At 40.0% G+C, this 8,088-nt stretch overlaps 2 pseudogenes; both read left to right on the top strand.

The window, feature by feature from the left end:
* Nucleotides 1-3,508: 3,508 nt before the first annotated feature.
* On the top strand, nucleotides 3,509-5,374 carry LOC102840219 (annotated as a pseudogene).
* Nucleotides 5,375-6,642: 1,268 nt separating this feature from the next.
* On the top strand, nucleotides 6,643-7,504 carry LOC102839845 (annotated as a pseudogene).
* The last annotated feature ends 584 nt before the right edge of the window (nucleotides 7,505-8,088 follow it).

The following is an 8,088-nucleotide window of genomic DNA, read 5'->3' as shown; positions in this document are numbered from 1 at the left end:
TTGAAAGAAAGACCGAGAGGAAAAGTACATAACAATAAAGGCAGTCCAACTGATTACTACAAGAACAAGCAAGTTGCTCACCCAGTAGACATCAAGTCAAGTGGTTGGGTCCCCTCAGGGCAAACCCCTTCCAAGACTAAGACTCAATGGGAATACAAACTCTGATTGGTGACCACGTTCATCACCAATAAGGGGAAGTGAGAAAAAAACAGCAATGAAGCTGCGAGCTAAGCCCTACAATGTTCAATAGACTCCTATGAACCTGGGTGGAGAACTGGTTGGCCAGCAGTGAGGCAAGACCTGGGGACTCTTGGACCCAGAGTCAGTGACATAGCCACAGAGGACTAGAGTGGAGAGTGAAGCATCCAGTTGATAAGAAGCGAGGGCATATGCATAAGAACACCCACACTTGTAGATAGTACCCACTTGACCTGGCTTCAATGACTAGAAGAGCTCAACTAGAAGAAGAAAGAAGAGGAAAATAACAGTAATCTGATACAATTTGATGAACTTGACCTATAGCTATGGATGCAGTAGCTCAAAAGAGGGAACACATCTTTACAGTGAGGATCATTCCCACCCCCTCCATACACAAGGTAGAAAGGGATGGGCAACTTGGACACTGGCTGCCCAAAATGGGGGGCTACAAAGGCAAGAAGTGACTGGCTTACAAGCTTTCAAGAGGGAGCCTAGATCCAGAGAGTGCAAAGGAAGGTAGAATCTCCACTGAGTAGGATCCAATCTGTCTGGGTGGAGCTAATGAAAGGTGATGGGGATAGCACTCATGTGCCACAATAGTGAATAATTGCTATTAGGACTGACTGTGAGGCTTGGAAATGTAAAGGTAGACATTTTGTAGCAAAAGGATGGGAGTGATTGACTTTGCAGTCCAGGAGTGGAGGTCCCTGGGACCATCAAGTGAGAAAAGTGGAGTGAGGGACCCTATCCAGAGAAGCAGTGACACCAGCGATTGAGGCAGAGAAGATGACATGGACAGATGGAGCGGCTGGGGACTTTAGACCCAGAGAGGGAGAGGGGTGTGTGCCTACGACTGGGGTGGGGGTGAGGGCATGCTTGCAGGGTAGGTTGATGATCCATGGAGGGGATTGTAACCATGGCAATGAAATGATATATGATAGGATGAATGTAAAGCTAATTTTCTCCCATGTAAACCATCACATAATTCACAATAAAACATTTTTTTTTAAGTTTATAAGAAATCCCCTTATCTTTTATCTCCATTTTTCTGTGAACTTCTTGAAGTCCCCTCATACATGGCTTACATGAAATTTTACACTGATCCTATGAAGTAGGCATTATCATCCCTATTTTACATATGAAAGGTTCATATAGGTCAAATATTTGCCTTAGGATAACACAGGTTCCTGGATCCTGGATCATGCGAATGATTTGCACTGGTGTGGCACTGTAGAATAAGCACTAGACCAAAAGGTAGGTTTGAACAACAAGGTTGGTGGTTCAAACTCACTGGTTGGTTCTTGGAAACCCTATAGAGCAGCGCTATGAGTCAGAACTGACTTGATGGCACTTAACAACAACAACCCACTCAGCAGTACTGTGCAAGAAAGTGCTAGAGATCTGCTTCCAAAAAGATTACAGCCAAAACAATTCTCTTGAGTCATAACTGGCAACTGCATTGTTTTTGTTGTTGCTGCGTTTGGTTAGGGCCACACAGCAAGAAACCTGCAAAGCCAGAGTTCAAACCCAGGTGCATGTGACTGTAGAGAGCATGCTGTTGGAAGAATGTGATAGTGGTGCTAATGGGGAGAGCTCTGGAAGGGGGCGGGAAGCAAATGACTAGGAGGGTCAGATCTCAGAGAAGAGGGATGGGGAAAGAATGGACTCAGGGGCACAGTTAACTCTCCTGAGGAGAGATAAAGGAGGCAGTTACTTAGAGTTACTTAGACATAAAGATGAAAGGCATTCAGATCTCTCTCTTCACCATCAACTTCTCCTTTCTCCCTCTCCACTCTAAATTAATTTTCCTATTACTCAAAGAGGAGTTTGGCAGATCCAGGGATTGCCAGTGTTGGGTCATCAGATTAGAGAATGTCCCTGAAGATGATGAACATCAAGCAGGAAGATTCACCCTCAGAAAGAATGCTCACAGCTGACCCTGTAAATGTCACCCACGGGTCCACTCTCAAGTTCCTGGTGCTTTTTCCAGGGGAAAATTCTCTACTAGGATGGTTTGAAGTCTCTGCTAGGTTTCAAGTAAGATAAAACAGAAAACAAGCCATTGGTTAATGGCAGGTCAAGGCAAACCCTGCAAGAACGAGATAGCATTCTGAGAGGGTCATGTGGCCTTTGAAAGGGGACTTTCCTGCTTTCCACAAGCAGCTGGGAATTTCTAAGACCTGATTATATAGAATTAGAAATTCTCATAAAGGATACAGTAGCAAGTGTCACACCAGCCCTCACTCTCCATCTGCCCAGTTCCCACACCTCCCCTAGGTAATCTTTATTTTTAGTTTCTTGTGCTTCTGTACAGAGCTTTTTAGAAGTAATTCCAAGCAAATTAAATATTAGATTTTTATCTTTACCCCCTCCTTAACTAAACAAAAGTAACCTATTACACTCATTATTCTGCACCTTGCTTTTTAAACTACACAGTATCTTAGAGATTGTTCTAGTTCAGTAAAAGTCTCATTGGACACATGAAAAATCTGAGCCCCAGAGAGGAAAAGGGTCTTTCCTAAGGTCTCATAGTTGTCAGAATTGCAATTAATTCTCCAGACAGGTCTCTGACTCCCACACCAGTACTTCTAGAATACAACTTTTTCCTGACATTCTTTCATTTATATTAAAATTAATATAGATCATAAGGTTGTGACCTAAAAATATCCATAGTCCATTTTATCCTTAGCACCTTGTATTTTTTCTCAAAGATTCCTCTGCAGACAACCCATCACCTCAGCATTCCAAATCAACAGTCCATTAGACTCGGTCCTCAACCTAATTCAGATTCTCACCTTGTGGCCTCCTTTTCAGGAATGGAAGGTAAAATCCATTAGTCACTCTCATGTAGGAGAGAAACATCATTCTCTTAATGAGAAAATAAGAAAATGATTTACATTTGTATGAGGAAGGTTCCAGAGCAGGGTTGAGACTGGATGAGGTGAGTGGGGCACTTCCCTTAGGCATAAAACTTAAAGGAAGTGCCAACAACACTCAGTAATCAAGATACAGAATTTTTCAATGCAGTATTTTAAACTATATAAACAAATTTTAAAAAGCCATAGAGAATAAAATAGTAAAATTTTGCAAAGACAGAATCTGACCCAGCACTTGTACAGCCTGCCTCATTCACTTCACCCTAATCTTGACCCTACTGGATCCTGCCATGACTTAAAATTTTTGATATTTTGCATAATATGGCTTTATGGCATTACTTTTGATTTTTAAAAACAGTGCATTAAAGGATTGAAAGACGGCAAGGGCTGAAAAATGCAGTTTTTGACCCTGTATTTGGGGAATTCAACTGAGAATGGAGACTGAGAATGAAATTCAAGAGTAGTCAATGGAAGAGGAAAGCACAAAGAAAAAGATTTAGAAAAAAAAGGAAAGGTCTTGAGTTAAATAGGTGCTTGATGACATTGCTAAGCAAATAGGTTTCTGATTTGGAGATGCCAGTCTGCACAAGGATAGATTTCTGGGAGAAGAGATAGGAAAATATAGAGATGGATATGTTGATATATCACTTCTTGTGTCATTTAACTAAATGAAAAAACTGATCATGGATGGAAAATTAATGACCAGGGCATTGAAAAGTTTAGCTACTGTAGAGTTGGATTTAGAAGGCACAGGATCAGAAGAAAAAACCTCTAGGTGAAAGACCAAAGGATGAAGATGAGTGGATTGTGTCTGTGGAATTACTTCCCAAAAATGTTTATCATAGCTGGATTGAAAGAATATTTGGGAAATGTGGTAAGGTTGTATATGTAAGTATCCCACGTTATAAATCTACTGGAGATCCAAAGGGACTTGCCTTTGTGGAATTTGAAACAAACGAGCAAGCAGCAAAAGCTATTGAGATTCTTAACAATCCACTAAAAGAGACACCAAGAAAGCATGGGATGTTTCCTAAGACATTGAAAAGTAAACCCATTCTAGCTCTAAATGTACCTTAAGAAAAGAAAAAGAAAAAGAAAATAAGAAAGGTCACATGAAGAAGGAAGATAATGATAAGGAGCTCTGGTAGCGTAGTGGTTACGAATCGGGCTGCGAACCTTAAGGTCAGCGGTTCGAAACTACCAGCCGCTCCGCGGGAGAAAGGTGAGGCTTTCTACTCCCGTAAAGATTTACACCCTCGGAAACCCTGTACAGGGTCGCTATGGGTCGGAACCGACTCGGCGGCACTTAACAACAACAACAACAAAGAGGCAAATATGGACACAAATAATGAGAATGCCTGTAAACTAAAAAGATCCAGGACAACATCTGAGGGGTCAGAAGTAGAAATAACTGAAACCCAAAAGCCATGCACAAAGAAAAAGAACAAAATGGGAAAAGACTGAAGCGCCAACTTACCTGAAGTAAGAGGAAGAAAAGGAATGCCACAAATGCAAATGCCTACCTCCCAAATCTAAAGTGAAAAAAACTGCTCAAAAAGAACACATTATTAGAAAGGAAGCTAAAGAAATTTCCCAAGAAAAAAAAAGAAGTCTCCACAGAAGAGGGAAAGGATACAGGAGATAAAGACGGCTCTCTTTTAAAAGCAAAATGAAGCACAAGAAAACGCATAAAGAGAGACATAAAATGGGAGAAGAGATTATACCATTAACAGCACTATCAAAGAGTCAGTGGGTGGATTTCAAAAAGGATTATTTAGCTCTATAAAAAGCCAGCATGGCTTCTTTAAATATATATATATATCCCAAATAAAATTAGAGTCAGAAATGGAAATAGACCATGGAGAACCTAATAAGTCTAGAATGAAAAATGAAAAAAAAATCAAACAGTAAAGAATGTCGCTCCCAGGAAGTTAATTGTGACTGAGTGGCATGATTATAAAGATCATTAGTGCTGTGACCCTACCAGCCAAGACACAAGTTCAGGATACTTTGGCAGCGATCTCAGAAGTTGTCTATGTTGACTTGCTAGAAGGAGATACAGAATGCCATGAAGATGCAGGCACAGAAATGAAAAAGAAATACAACTGGAAACTCGAGGTTCTTTCTGATGATTATGAGCAGAGGTATTGGCAGAAGATTTGGGTAGACAGACAAGCTAAATGGAATCAGCTTGAGAAAAGAAAAGAGGCCCTGAGAAGTTAATCACCAAAGCTGAAAAGATTAGACTGGCAAAGACTCAACAAGCAAGTAAACTCATTAGATTTTCTGAATGTGATTGAAGAAAAAAAGAAAATGATATTGCTGAATGTTTCACTGGATACTTGAGCTATTTGGAAAGCCATCTTTATTATGATAATACTATATTGTTATGCCCAGAATTCAGGGTCCCCAAAGACCACCCAGGAGCCGTGTACCGATGCAAATACATAAAGGTTGTTTAATCAAACTCAAGCCAGGTCTCTAACCTTATCCGACATTTCGGAATAGGGAAAGAGCCCCGAATTCATTGTCTGCAGGGTTTTTATAGAATTTTCAAACAGCTCAGGTTTCTCAGCTTTACAATCTTTGGATTGGTTAACAATTGGCAAACTATGAGATGTTACAGTTTAATTGGTCAGGACTGGTGGTCTTTGTTCTTAGGCTAGAGTAAAGGAAAACATCTGGCCTCTGGCCTTGAGCTGCCTGGCTATTTATACATATATCATTTTCTTGGAGCTAGAGTACGTGTTCAGGCTAATGTACAGAATGGAGATTGACCTTGTCTCTGGAGGGAACTAAAAACTGAGGCCTTGTCTATTTAAAATGCTTTCCTGAGCCTGACTAGAGTTTAGTCAAGCAGTTTCTAGGTAGGCAAAATCAGGTAAAATCAGTTTGGTCCTTACAATATAATGTCCTAAAGCCTACATATTAATGAAAAACATACTTTTGTTCCTCAACTTGTAAATAAGTTTTTTTAGAGATAAGTACGTGTATACCACAATTTTTTGTTAACTTGATTTTTTTTTGTTGAAATCATCTTATGTTCCATCAACCACAAAGTTAATGAATAAATAAATGTGTTTGAACATTAAAAAAACAAAAACAAAAACAAATGCATTAAAATATTATTCATCTTGATTAAATCAGCAATCAAAACTTCCCAACAATAACAAAATCCTGAACCACATGGCTTTACTGGGGAATTATGTCAAATATTTAGAGAAGAGTTGACACCAATTCTGTTCATCTTCAAAATATAAAGGAGGAAGGGATACTCCCCTGTTTCTATCAAGCCAGCATTTACCCTAATGCCAAAGCCAGAAAGAAACCTCAAGAAAATTAACTTTACATCACTTACATTTTTTTTTTTTTTTTTTTTACAGTCCTGGTAAAGGATAAGCATTAGGATATTTACCACACGGTCAGGGGTTAAAACCTACCAGTCAGTCGCTCTGTGGAAATCCTATATAGGGTTGCTATGAGATGAATAGAGATGTAAAAATCACTGAAGCTTTTTCCCCTGGCAAGCAACTCCTCTTTCATGTGCTTCTTGGACTCTGCTTGCAGCATGGGCCTCAAATACTCATCTTTGCTCCTGCCTCAAATGAAGAAACATCAGCTACAGGAGACGTTGGCCTCTCTGAACTTGCCAAAAGGAGAAATAGAACAGTAGGAAGCAATTGAACATATTGATGAAGTACAGAATGGAATAGACAGACTTAACTAACAAGCCAGTGAGGAGATTTCGAAAATAGAACAGAAATATAACAAACTCTGCCAATCATTCTTTCAGGAGAGGTCAGAATTGACTGCCAAAATTCCAAAATTTTGGGCAACAACATTTGTCAAGTATCCATAAATGTCTGCATTGCTTGTGGAGGAGGATGAAGAGGCACTGCTTTATCTGACCAGAGTTGAAGTGAACAGAATTTGAAGATATTAAATTAGATTATAGAATAGATTTTTATTTTGACAAAAGCCCTTACTTTGAAAATAAAATTCTCTCCAAAGAATTTCATTTGAATGGCAGTCGTGATCCATCCTCAAAATCAATTGAAATCAGATGGAAATCTGGAAAGGACTTGATGAAATGCTCAAGTCAAACACAGAATAAAGTCAGCAGGAAGAGGTAGCATGAAAAACCAGAGAGCTTTTTACCTGGTTTACAGATCATTCTGATGCAGGTACAGATGAGTTAGGAGAGGTTATCAAAGATGATATTTGGCAAATCCCTTGCAGTACTATTTGGTTCCTGATATGGATGATGAAGAAGGGGAAAGAGAAAAAGATGATGATGATGATGATGATGAGGTTTGGAAGATATTGAATGATGATGAGGTTTGGAAGTAGGGGATGAAGATGAAGGGGAAGAAGATGAAGATGATGATGAGGGAGAGGAAGGAGAGGAGGATGAAGGAGAAGATGACTGATAAGAACACTGATGGATTCCAACCTTTAAAAATTTTTCTTCAGTACTCAGAGCAAGCTGCAGTCTTGTTTTCTTTTTCCCCTCTTGTGCTCAGTCGCCCTGTTCTTGAGGTCTCTTTTCTGTCCTCTACACCATGGTTCTCAACTTATGTGTGTGTGTGGGGGGATATCCTGAGCAGTAGCATGTTGGTTACTAATCAGGCTGCGAACTGCTAGGTCAGCAGTTGGAAACTATCAGCTGTTCCGTGAGAGAAAGATGAGGCATTCTGCTCCCGTAAAGATATACAGCCTCGGAAATCCTGTACAGGGTCGCTGTGAGTTGGAACGGACTCCATGGCACATAACACCACCATCCTGAGCAGATACAGTGGGAAAATAATCACTACCCCTTTCTGTTACCAAATAAATTTTTATCCCTTGCTGTCTCAAAAAAACTATGGACTCAACACAATGCTGCTCTGTGGGGAAAAAGAAAGTCATCTGCTTCCTTTGCTCTGCTAGAAGCTGGAGGGTGGTAGGCCCTTGTGTAGTAGTGCATAGAATTCTAGCTTTTTTCCTTCTTTCTCTGTATAATGGGCTCAGAGAT

Source organism: Chrysochloris asiatica, unplaced genomic scaffold (genome assembly GCF_000296735.1).
Source record: "Chrysochloris asiatica unplaced genomic scaffold, ChrAsi1.0 scaffold00064, whole genome shotgun sequence".
In the NCBI taxonomy this organism is placed as follows: domain Eukaryota; kingdom Metazoa; phylum Chordata; class Mammalia; order Afrosoricida; family Chrysochloridae; genus Chrysochloris; species Chrysochloris asiatica.
This window is presented reverse-complemented; position numbering and strand designations above follow the sequence as displayed.